Source organism: Hippoglossus hippoglossus, chromosome 8, assembly GCF_009819705.1.
Source record: "Hippoglossus hippoglossus isolate fHipHip1 chromosome 8, fHipHip1.pri, whole genome shotgun sequence".
Taxonomy (NCBI): Eukaryota; Metazoa; Chordata; class Actinopteri; order Pleuronectiformes; family Pleuronectidae; genus Hippoglossus; species Hippoglossus hippoglossus.
The window spans coordinates 498,018-511,682 of NC_047158.1; positions in this window are offsets into that span (position 1 = coordinate 498,018).

Sequence of the window (13,665 nt, forward strand, 5' to 3'; positions counted from 1 at the left end):
GGAAACAGTTGAAAATTTCAAAAGAAAATTCAAATTTAAAGAAAGGCTGTTATATTTGAATCACTTCCGTTATATGAAGGTAGCAATATTTATGTCGAGAAAGGAATTAAAAACTAAAATACCATATTTTATCATAAAATAAAATTGGGGACAAGTGCACAAAAAGCTAACCAAATCAGCAACATTTTGAATACCTGCTCCTTCTTATAATGCATTGAAACAATTCTGGTGTTACTCTACTACAACTACATCCTTGACATGTGAAATTGGGTAATTGGATGCCAACATTTATAATCAGCAAACAACACAATGATACACATATAGTGTTGTAATAGTCAATGTGCTGTTATGGGATTTGCTCAAAGCCAGGTGTAGCTTGTAGTATGCACCACACGATGGTTCATTTGACTTCTTAGCCCTGTCAGCTGTGGCACTTTCTATCAGGCAGTCCCAATCAAGAAATACTGCTGCTGTATGACTTTGCAAAGTGGTCTCAGGAAAAGGTGATGCTCTTACTGACTCTGGATTACAAGGCCTAGTTTTTCTGAACCTCTCTGACTCAGTTTGTATACATTCTTGATACGATCAAAGGGGGTTCCTCACTGGCATCAGGTTTTTCTCTGGCAAGGTCTTGGATTTTTTTTCAGTCAAGAAAAGTCCAATGCTAAACCAATGAAAACAGAATTTGTCATATACTAAGCTATTCATATATAATACAATTTAAAGGTTTATGTTTAAAGGTTCAGTGTGTAGAATTTAGTCACATCTAGTGGTGAAGTTGCATGTTGCAGCTGAATACCCCTCACCTCACCCTCCCCTTCCAAACATGAAAGAAATCCTGTGGTAGCCTTCAGTTTGACTCAAAAGGTGTTTAGTTTGTCCAATTTGGGCTAATGTAAAAAACATGGCGGCCTCCGTAGAGAGGACCCACCCCCGGTGTAAATATAAAGTATTTAAATATATAGGGCCCATTCTAGAGTAAAGAAAACAAAAATTTGTTCAATTTAGATGAAACACACTAGTGAAAACATCACTAGGATTATTTTATATATTCAATTTCTACCAATAGATCCCTTTCACCTGAATCTTACACACTGAGCCTTTAATATAATCTCCTCTCAGATCAGCCTGTTTATGTGCAGATGTAATGATTATGGACATGTGAACAGTCATGTATCCAGCCTGTGCACAGATTTGTGAGATTTACAAAAGAGAACCATTGATACTAATGCCTTAACAAAAGTGATTCCAAAAGTTCATGTTTCTTTTTGCATACACAGAGCTTTCATCTCTAACCCACTGAGAGTTTTTATGCATTTGAGCCCTACAGTCAGATGTAGAAAAATGTTACTAAGAAAACAGAGACTTTAGAAATCATAATGGTTCGCAGACAAGCATTAGAATTCCAAATTAGAGTTGACATATACAAACAATTCCAGAGAACCACATTGATTTGAAAGCCTAACAAAGAGTGGTATAGGTAAGACAAAGTGGATGTGTTCAGGCCTGTGTATAATATTACCACCTTTCAATGGGTACAAGAATATAAAGTCAGTTTCTGTTCTGAGTGATGCCCTAAAGGGGGGATTTCAGTCACTTTATGGAGGGGGAATCAGGCCTGTAAAGACACCAATAAACCTGAAACCAAATTTCTTTAGGTCCAATTATATGCTGGTTCAGATGAGGCAGTTCAAAAGGGCAGTGCAATTATGTCTGATGGTCAACATTTAGAGTAAGGTTTTACACCATTACATCAAAACCTACTAAAAGCAATAGGTTGTGGGCTGGGCTAATGTAATGGTAAATGATCTGTACATATTCATACAGTGCATTTATAGGCAGCACTTTTTCTATGAGAATGGCAGGGGGTTCACCATCTTGCCCAAGGACACCTTGGAATGCATAATGGGGAAGACATGGGATCAAACCGCCCACACTCTGGTTAGTGGACAACCCACTTTATCCCCTGAGCCCCAGTCGCTAATTAAGAGATCTGTGTGAAAGGTGAATACAACTGAACTCAGGAAATTGTGGACAAGATCACTTACATTACAATGTAATAGAGTCTGCCAGGTCTGCATTGGGGGTTGTAGTAAACTGTATTCACATATAAGTAAGAAAGCCTTTTCAAAGGCCATCTTCCTGGGGAAGTAGATCGAGAGTTTTACATGGGTATCTTTTAACTCATGGGGGCGGCTGTTGATCAGGTCGTCCACTTACCAGGAGGTCGGCGGCTTGATCCTTATCTACCCATTCCACGTGCCAAAGTGTTCTTGGGAGAGAATCTGAACCCAAAATTGCTCCTGACGGCTGTATCAGCAGTGTATTGGGGATGTATGACAGAGAAAGTGTTTTACATATCTACAAAGATGCACTGTATGAGATACAGTCAGAGATCACAATTAATAGAGCAAGAAAATTTGCAGTATAACAAATTCACACAAGTAGTGGTTGGACTAGGAAGAACTTGCTGAACCATAATTTTAGTAGTCTCCTTGGCAGTAATAGTCTTACATATTGAAAAACATCTAATAGAAAGGAAAATAAAACTGATATTGGACTACATTGTTTCCAATCATTCAAAGGGGCTACTATTATTATTGGTATGTACCTCATCATATGTGTGATATATATATATTATATATTTATATATAGGCTCGGGATGATAGTCTGAAGTGCAATCTTAGAAAACTTCCTTTGTATTGGAGAAAATGTAGAGTCTCAGTTTGAAATGTCCAGTCTTCTTTTATTTGCCAGACTTAAACGAAGTAACACATCAAGTATATGTCACACACAGTAACACAGTGACAATGGACACAGCTGTATACTCAGACCCCAATAAGTATTAAGAAACACCACAACAAATCGCGACCATTCAAAACCTTATTCGTGTGGAATAACATCAATGTTTATTTTATTGAGTCAAAGACAGAAGAAAACATAATACCAAGTATCGAGATGACAAGGAAAATAGACATGAAAACATGAGTCAGCCAGAGATAATCAAGCACATAACACAAGCAGTCCTTAGCACAGCCCCCCCCAAACCTGTCCAGCGTCACTGTGGTTCAAGACACTGGTACAAGGATTGGGAGTGACCAGACCAAGAAAGCATGATAGAGGACCAGCAATGCTTTGTAAATAGGTGACACTGCACCCTGACAATCTCCACCCTGAATAGTCATTTGATTATCTATTTTTGTTAAAAGTTGTGAAGAAAATGTATCAATGCCCTTAAAAAATGCAGCATAAGGTAAATCAAATTACTAAATTCAAACAAATGACATTAGATTCACTAGATAAGTTTCAAGAAATGTATAACTCATTAACAGGCAAAATTACAAAGTAATGTCCTTGTACCTTGTGTGAATTATTAACATTAAAAACAAGACACACATAAGATAAAATATGAAACATGTGCAGTTCAAGCACTTTCCTACTATATAAATTAGTTTAGCATTGTTTTTTGCATGCTTACCTCGTGCAGCACAAAGCCATTTACTCCCAGGCAGTGCGGCGTCTCCTCTCTGCAGCTTTACTTCATCTACAATTGGAGCTATCTCTGCCCTTGTCTGCCTATCCATATTCTGATCCCTTTTATCCCAAATCAGTATTCATCAGAGCTGGGGCCAATAGGGAGCCAGGCAGCAGGGTGCGGCACTTCCTCTGTGACACGGAACTATCAACAAATACCCAGAGACCATGAGCAGAGGGAGGGGTTTAATTAGACAGGAAAAGATAAAGAGATGCACATGTTTGATTGCTATAAATTAGAGTTGTAGGGGACAGGGAAATTGTGTATGACTATTTTTCTAAATTTGTCTGACTTTACTTGAACTTTATCAATATTAGCATACTATACTGTGTAGGCAGTCAGATCGAACTGATCCATCATTCTGTTGTTCTCAGTACGCCCTGACTGTTTATGTGTTACTGATTACTAATGGGGCCACTCATCTCTAACAAGCTTTACTATGTCTACTCAGGCCCCCATTTATAGGTAAATATCTAACTTACAACAATACTAGCGTGTACTTTTGTACAAGAAAAAATAGTGGTTGATGTAATTTGTTGCCCTCAAATGTGACTTATGACATGGTAAGTCGTGTACACAGTGTGGATTGAACTGCCGACCTTCTGGTTGGAAAACGAGCGCTCTACTACTCAGCCACAGCTGCCCCGTTGTGTCTCCATGAATACTGATGTCAGCATGACGCAGGAAAGAAAGGAAAGAATCTTCACAGAGTTGCAACACCTTGCCTTTCTGCTCCAGACTTGCTCTGACATTTGTTTCAGAATGTCTTCATATTCAAGTAACCATTGCAACAACGTGAATACAACTGAATAATATATATTACATCAAATTTATGCAAATAGATCAATCTAAATCATAAACACTGGATTTTAGAAGAGCAAATGTTATGTTTTTAAATGTTTCTGACTGCCAACATGAACATGATCCGACGCAATTATGAACTGTCCAAAATCCATTATAAACATTTGGATTTTGGACAGTTCATAATTGCGTCGGATGGCAGTCAAGCAAAGTTAGACTGAGCCAAATTAGCCACACTGCTGCACTGGTTAATTTGTCCTTTCACTACCTTAAACATACACAGTGGTTTGTGCTGACTCCGTCACACACACAGTCCTGGTGCTGTACCATTTGGTTTGAGAACTAACCAAAAGAGAAATATCTTGCTTCTAAGTACCTCCACTCCCAAAGGCTGTTTTCACTGTCATCTGCTTAGGTGAAGAAAGTTTCTCTGTGCTCACCTAAATCTGAGTTAAAGATATGGACATATCTGCAGGATTGTGTGACATCACAACTAGAGACATTGGTGATGCAGTAAAGCTTATCATAGTTAATAAGATAAATCACTAAGTTGTCTGTGCTGACTTTAGCGTGGGCTACTGGTGCTGAAGGCTAAAGTTTAGTTGTTTGTTTTTAGGACAGATCCCTGAGAATGATGCTCTTGCTTGTTCTAAAAATGCCTGTTTGGAATGAGGGTTAGAATATACTCTCTCTTTTTTATTGTTTGCATGCAGGACATTGTGTGCAGAGCTATTTACATACAGTATCAACCGGATTCAGTTGTTTTTTTTGCAATGATTTTATAGTCAGTGTTTACTATTCATGTGTGTATAATTGTTTGTGTTAATATTAGAATTACTTACTTAACTCATATTTTTTTTAGATTCATACTGACTCTTCAGGCCCAGGCTCACAACCTTTCAAAATAAAAGCTTTGTAATTCAGCTCAATACACAGCATTACAGTAAGAAAACAATCATTTTGCTTTTACTTTGTCAACAAATTGCTAAAGATGAAGTGATTCTAAGTTGTTCCCATGATAGAGATCAGCTTCACGACACCTGTGAACATCTGTGTCAGTCCAATACGGTGAAACAAAACTAGTCAAATTATCAGAATGACCTGCTAAATTTTTGCATTATATAACTGTTGTGTCCAAATTGCAGCAAATATATTAGCCAGATAAAATGAATGGTTCTCGAAATATGCATGCCACATACAGACATTTCTCGAATTAGTATAGATGCCCTGTGAACACAGTGTTTATATATTTTACCTGAAGCTGCCACAGGCTGATCTGATGGCCACTGAGCCATTCTACTGGAGCAGTTGGAGGTTAAAAGCTTAACTCATGGCTTTAAGTTTCCAGTATGCATATATTAATATTAATATTAATATTAATATTACCTTAGAGGATGTAAGGTCTGTCAGCGGGGCAGCGACCATGCTGTGGCTACATATCAACATCGGCAGACATTGTGGAACCCCAGGAACCATTGCAGCTGTTTACAGGTGTCGCCTTGTGCGTCAATGTAACTCGGATGTACGGATCTGTGTCTGAACCTTGTCCTCTCACTACTGGGGTCCCTCAAGGTTCCGTCCTGGGTCCCCTCCTCTTCTCTCTGTACACCAACTCTCTCGGCTCTGTCATTCACTCACATGGCTTTTCCTACCATAGCAGCAATGTTACTGAACTTAACTGCTCCTCTAATAACAAAGCATCCTGGCAGGGTTACATATAGACCATTTAGTAACTGCAAACAATAGCATTGGTTTATTTAAGATCTTAAAAATGTTATTACAATGACATCCCCGACTACTGATGATGTAATGGCTTCTTGATGGGCTGTCCCAATTCGTAGGGGAAGATTTCAACCACTACCCCTTGTGACTCCATTTCAAGGGGCAAGATAACCCTCGAAAACAAGGGGTAGGGGTAAGGAGAAGGGTTGAAATGGGATTGGGCATTAGATGGTGTTAGTTTTACTGCCATCTGTTTGCATCAGTTGATTTCTCCTAAATTCACCAAACACACACACACACACACACACACACACACACACACACATCCCTTCCTTCACTCCAGAGGTTACATTCATTAGCTAATAAAACGAGTTTACAAAAAAAATGTTTTAAATGAAATACTGCATGTAGGCTATAAAAAACAATACAAATATATAATAAAAAATATACAAAGAGTCTGAAATCTGCTGTACTGACAGCTAGCTAGCTATTCATATCGACAAAAATTCTGCAATTCTCGTGCGAGCAGCCGCCTGACTGTTCACACAGGAAGCGCATTTCTCCGCGCTGGTTCGGGGGTAAATGATGCTGGTCTTCACAGGTGACTGACCTATGAAAGCTTATAGCCTTATTACAGTCTTTCTTTGCATGCAACTAAATACTTTCTCTAACCTGGCACCAACATCTCACACTCCCAAAACTTAGCACATACATGTGATCTCAGCCACATGGTGTAAACAGTCCAGGGGGTCTTTTGTCTTCATAGTGGCTAACCACCATTTTGAAACTTACTCACTTACTCACACACACACACACACACACACACACACACACACACACACACACACACACACACACACACACACACACACACACACACACACACACACACACACACACACACACACACACACACACACACACACACACACACACACACACACACACACACACACACACACACACCTGCACATCTGTATATAGTAAGAACACCTTTAGTTAGTTTGTGTGTTTATACTTTTATTACTTTCATAATAAAAAAAATATTTGACACAAATGTTGTCTTCATTAATGCTGCATAAGTGTGAATTTACCTCTTTACCTCTGCACTGTCAAGAACTCCATATCTTTCAACTTTGCTAACTACTTATGTGGTAATTTTGTCTGTAGTTATTAATTTTAGTAGTTAGTACTTTCATGAGACTTAATCAATAAATTAGCTATCTTTTCCCTTCCTTTGAAGGGTGGTGCCCCGAGGTAACTTTAATCAATTAAAGTTGTTATTTAATATTCATATTCAATATTTTTCTGATAACCAAATTTATTGAATGCCCAAAGGCACACCTTATAATGGTGTCACGCTTAAGGTATAATAATCAGAACAGCGTTGTATCTAAGAATCAAGAAATGTCCACAGCTCTAATGCTCACCACTGTGCAGGAGACATGGAGGGAGGGAGGGTATAGACTACTTTAATCTGATATTTTGAGTTTTTATTTAATCAATATATTTGTTGACAGGGAAGCTGTGCACAAACAGGAATATAATATTAATTAATTAAAAATATATATAAAGTACCCCAGAAAAGGGGCATTTTCTCTCGAGGAAGAAAAGGGCAGGGGCTCAAGCTCCCTTTGATGTCTATGTGTGCATGTGTATGTTAGCAGGTAGACCAGCCAGAAGGGAGTGGCAGTAGTCTAGGCGTGAGATGACAAGAGCCTGGACCAGAACCTGTGCCACCTTCTGAGTGAGAAGGGCATGCATTCTCCTGTACATGACACATGGAGCTTCTCTTTCCTCTTCTCCCTCATTATCACATTAATATCTCATCAATACATATCACTGACTTGACGTCTTCCCCGGAGTCCTTGTGCTTTATCGTTTGCAGATCCAGGGCCGCAGTTGCGGCCACATCGTGGATCATGATGCCGGATGGCAAATCAGAGATCGTGAAGGCGGATTGTATTGGCGGATCGTGGATTGTGTTGGCAGCTGATCGTGGATAGCGGCAGTGGATCATAACGATGGATTGTGGATTATTGTGGTGGCAGCTGATCGTAGACAATTATTTTTAACAAGACTGCTTGATATACAATATGCCTACTCACACACTTACTGACAATAGCTCATCAATTAATTGACTTTCCATTATTTTACAAACAGTTTCTTCTAATCAATGCTGTAAATACTATTTATTTTTCTGATGTTCTCCATTACACGTGGCATCTATTACACTTCTGTCCGTCCTGGGAGAGGGATCCCTCACATGTGGCTCTCTCTGAGGTTTCTATGTTTTTTTCCCACCCTGTTTTTTAGTAGTTTTTCCTTACTCTTGTTAAGGGTTAAGGGCAGAGGATGTCACACCTTGTAAAGCCCTATGAGACTAATTGTGATTTGTAGTTATGGGCTATAAATATAAAATTGAATTTGATTGATGGATTGAATTATGAATGAAACTGAATGGAGCAGAACTGTGTCAAATAACATCATAAATATCAACCTTAGAAGTTATCACAGTTATACAACTGTTCTTTTTTTCTCTCTCCTCTCTCTCCCCTCTCTCTCTTCTCTCCCCTCTTTTCCACCCACCTCTTCTCTCTTCCCAGTTTTCTCCGTTCACCTTAACTGGTCAAAGCAGATGACATTGAATCTGGTTCTACTAGAGGTTTCTTCCAGTTATGAATTTTTTTACTCCACAATTACCAAAGTGTGGGTTGTGAGAGTTGTTGGGATATTTGATAATATTGAATGTCTCGACCTTACTATGTACAGTGCCTTGAGATAATGTTTGTTACATTTTGGTGCTATGCAAATAAAAATTTAATTGGATTGCATTTGCCAGGTCATTTGTTCAGTTTGGTTTTGTCCAGTCCAGCTCCTGTTTTTTTGGTTCTTTTGCCTGCCAGCTCACCAAGTGTAAGCCTGTTTTTCTTTGATTACATGTTTTTCCTGCACTTGCTTCTTTTGTTTGTCTAAATTTGGGTCCAGCTCAGCAAATAACGTGACACTCATTAAACTGAAAGTTAATTTAACTTAATTTAAGTAAAAATGTATTAAGTAAATACAACTAATAGTAATATTTACTCACCTTTTTCAAGGCAATTTATTTCCTAGATTTTTTAAAGTTAGATCAACTTGTCAAATTTTACAGTGTAGCAGGCGACAGGATGGGAAGTGATGGTTAACTGGAGAGTAGGGGTTAATTTTTAGAGTGCAGATAAGAAAAGTGCCCCTGATAACTACAGGGTGGGGTGTCTATGGGGGATAGTTGTTTATAAAAGAGGTCTTTTCCACTTATATGCCACAGCATGCTTCTCACCACATCATTAACTCCATGCAGTCACCATAGCAATCCAACATCCTGAATAAATCTGACCTTATATAGTTTGTAAGTGCAAAACATGCTGCACAAATATATTTTTTTATATCGATATATTAGTTTCTGATTTAATTCCCTCTAGGATATCGGAAAAAAACAATGCAGAAAGTGAAAAAAAGTTGAGCTATTTCTGTTCATTGCCTTTCGCGAGTTTAGCCTTAACTACCTCCAGCCTGAATGAAATGCACTGAAATTTACTCTCTCATTACGAGATGTGATAATAAAATGAATGTCTTGAATCATGTCTTTCTCTTTTAAAAGCAATAGAAATTAGTTATCCTCCTGATTGCCATTTCTTTTAGGCCAGAACCATTTTAGTCCGTGCAGGGATCTTCAAACAGGAAAACAGGTCAAATATGCAGGAAATGCTGCTATTCCGGCAGATAAACAAACCAGACATGAGGGGAAACACAGGCACTGCTAGTTTTAGGGGCCTGTTTCAGAAAGTGGGTTTTGTGAAATCTGAGTTTGTTGATCCTGAGATGAAGGAAACACTGGGTTTTCCATTCCAGAAAGTTGCTGGCAGGTTTTAGACAACAAACAATGATCCTTCAGAAAGTCCAAATAATCTCCTCTCCTAACCACTATTCCTTGACCCGATGGGATATGTCACAAGGTCAAGAAAAGATGTGAAGGAGAAGCAAAAAATTATGCACAAAATCTATCTGTATAAATCTATGCGAAGATATTTTTGTGACGATGATGTTGTGAAATATAATGTCATTATGTTTGTTGTTTATTGTGACTCCTGACTGGACAGATGACAGAGAAGAAATCCGGAGCTCAGACGTTCATATCCCATTCACATCAGTTCTGGATCCTAAAAACAGCTGTTGTGTTTTTTTATATTTCCATGGATGTGTACAGTGCGTTGCTTTAAATGTTGCTGCCACAAAAACATTGTGGGGCTGCATGTACGTCTTTCCTTTCGTAAAGGATGGTCTGATGTTTCCTCAGCTAAAGGAGAAGTTATGAAGCATTGAAGCTCCTTTCGTTATCATTTAGAGAATTCAAACAGCTCTTATTATGGCGGCCGCTGAAATACATCCGGGTCATTTCAGTCAGTTAGGAAGGCTCCTAATGTAGTATCAATTGCAGATTACAAGAGAAGAGTAAAAGATATTGACCCAATAAGATTGTTACCCAAGACCTGTCTTTACTAACATCACCTCTATATGATCAGTAAGTCAGTGATGACTCAACACAGTGACCTTTTACATTCAAATATTACATAATGTGGCTTCATCCTTAACTCAGAATAAAATCTAATCTGAAACTTCTACCATATACCCAAACATCAGTCAGCGGGGAAAACCAGACGTCAGAGCATAGAGTAAGTTCAAAAGCATCAGTGCTTTGTTACTGACATGGCAATGTTACACTGTGAAAATATACACGTTTTGATATTCCCATTCAAGACCAGCTTAGCACATACACTGCTAGTGTGTGTGTACTTGTTACCCTGCAGTGCTATAAGACTTTAGCCTAAAGTTAGATTTAAGATTCAAGATTTTATTATTTATCATGTACACAAAAATTACATACAGCAGTCGCTGGCAATGGAATTATTGTGTCACAGGCTCCCTTCTAGCCATGCTCAAAAATATTTCACAAAAAAGAAAAAGAACAAATTTAATATAAAAACTCAAATATAAATTATAAACTAAAATAAAGTATCTTGCTGAGTAGAATGAATAAACGTAAGTAATACTGATTGGGTTGTGCAAATATTGCAAGGTGTAGAGTTTAGAGGAGTGACAGTCTTATGGCAGATTGAAGGAGTTAAACAGTCTTATGGCCTGGGGGGTGAAGCTGTCTGAGCCTGGATGCTGCGGTACTGTCAGCCAGATGGCAGCAGGCAGAACAGTTTATGGCGGGATGATATGGGTCTTTAATGATCCGGTTTGGCCTTTTTCCTACACGGCTGGGTGTAGATGTCCTCCATGGATGGCAGCTCCGTCCTGGTGATGTGCTGAGCATACTTCACAACCAAAGCCTTACGGTTCAGGGTGGTGCAGCTGCCATATCAGGTGGTGATGCAGCCAGTCACGATACCCTCTAAGGTGCACCTGTAGAAGTTGCAGAGAATCCTGGAATCCATGTTGAGCCTCCGCAGCCTGCGGAGGAAGAAGAGCAGCTGTCTGGCCGTCTTCCTCATGGAGTCTGTGTGGTGAGTCCAGGTCAGGTCATCACTGATGTGAACCCAGAGGAAACTGAAGCTGCTCTCTCCACCGCAGTTGTGTTTATGGAGAGGGGGGCGTGCTCCTCTCCCTGTATCTTCCTGTAGTCCACGATCAGCTCCTTTGTTTTGCTGACGTTGAGATGGAGGTTGTTGTCCTGGCACCAAGATGTCAGGGCTCTGACCTCCTCTCTGTAGGCCTTCTCATCATCGCCGATAATCCGGCCTATGACGGTCGTGTCATCAGCAAATTTGATGATGGTGTTGGAGCTGTGGGTGGCCACGCAGTCATGCGTGAACAGGGAGTACAGGAGAGGACTGAGCATGCAGCCCTGGGGGGCGCTGGTGTTGAGTGTCAGGGTGGAGGATGGTGCTGCCTATCCGCACAGCCTGGGGTCTGCCCGTCAGGAAGTTCAGGATCCAATCACAGATGGCGGTGTTGAGCCCAAGGTCTCTGAGCTTGGTGACAGGCTTCAAGGGCACGATGGTATTGAACGCTGAACTGTAGTCAATGAACAGAAATATAATCTACCATCTCCTGCCCTCAATTGATGCTAATACATCATCAAGTACAGAAATACCCTACGTGTGCGTGCTAATATGTGGTGGGCTATGTAAGGGGGCCAACAGCCGGGGGAAGCAGGGACAACACAAGGGTTAAGAGATCATAGTACCATATCACCCCACTAGAGCACTGCCCTTCCTGAATTCAGGATCACTTGTCGTCCCTAAATTCTCTAAAAGTAGAGTAGGAGTTATGCTGCTATAGGTCTAGAATGTCTGGGGACACATGACGCGTTATCAAAGTTTTCTGGAAGCTGGTGAAAGGAGAACTCAGGCAGCAGCTGATGTCTTATGCAAAAGGTTTTAATGTGGACTTGATGCATCAAGGAGACCAGAAGGTGGAACAATATACAAACGCTAACAGAGTGACATGAACAATTGTCACCCGCAAGTCTGAAGATGTCTCCCACAGCATCCCAGTATAACTTCCTCTACTTGCGTCACCAATTCTAACAGCACATCCAGAATGACTAGAATTGCTGTCACTCTCGATGTTACATGTAGGTGTTCGCATCCTATTGGATAGTTAAGCATAAAGTATGCATAACTAAATCACATAGGAAACAGGTAGTTTCTCAATGAGAGTCTTTTCTTTTGTTTTTATTTATTATGAAGTTTGACTATTTATTCACACAGAAGTAATGAGAAATCATTAATTTTTAAAGTCTACATTTTCTGCGAAAAATTCTTATCATTAATTTAATCTATTATCCATCATTACTTCATTCAGTTCAATTAATTTGTGTATATGACCTCTGTGTGGGATAGTGTATTGCTGGGTGGGGGCAGCAACACGAGTGTGTCACCATCAACTTCAGAGAAAGTAAACACATGTTACTCTGTTCTTCCAATGATTACAGATGTATGCAAGTATGCAAGTATCAGTTTCTCTGTACACATAGTAAATAACGAACAAATGATTAGTAAATGATCAGTGTATAATTTGATGGATCATTATTGACTTGTAAGTGTAGTACACCACAAAAATGTGCAATCACTTTTGTGTTTATTTAATTGTATGAGCTGAACAGTATTTTTAAAATATTTTTTAGGTCTTTATATAATGCCTAATAAAGTGAGAGACTGTCATGTCATGAACAGCTCTATTGCTCAGTCCCTCTTTGCTCTTCATCAGATAAATTCTCCTCCGTGAGCTTCCACTCTTTTCCAGCTGATACTGATCTTAGGGCATAATGTTAAGTAAACAGTCAAAGGGAAGGGTTCACTGTCACCAATCTAACCTTTTTACATATGTACATAACCAGCATTCTAAATATCAGTTTGTCCCTAATTTGCAGCAAAAAATAATTAAGCACCTATAACCCCAGAATGTGTTTAATGTCAATTGCAAAAATTATATTGTTATAATCAGTCCTGATACCAATGGGAGAAGTTTGAAGAGGCCTAATAATAACAATTTTCAATAACGTGACTTCAATTGCCTTATACAAAAAAAGGCTGATGTCCATTTAAAATACAAAAATT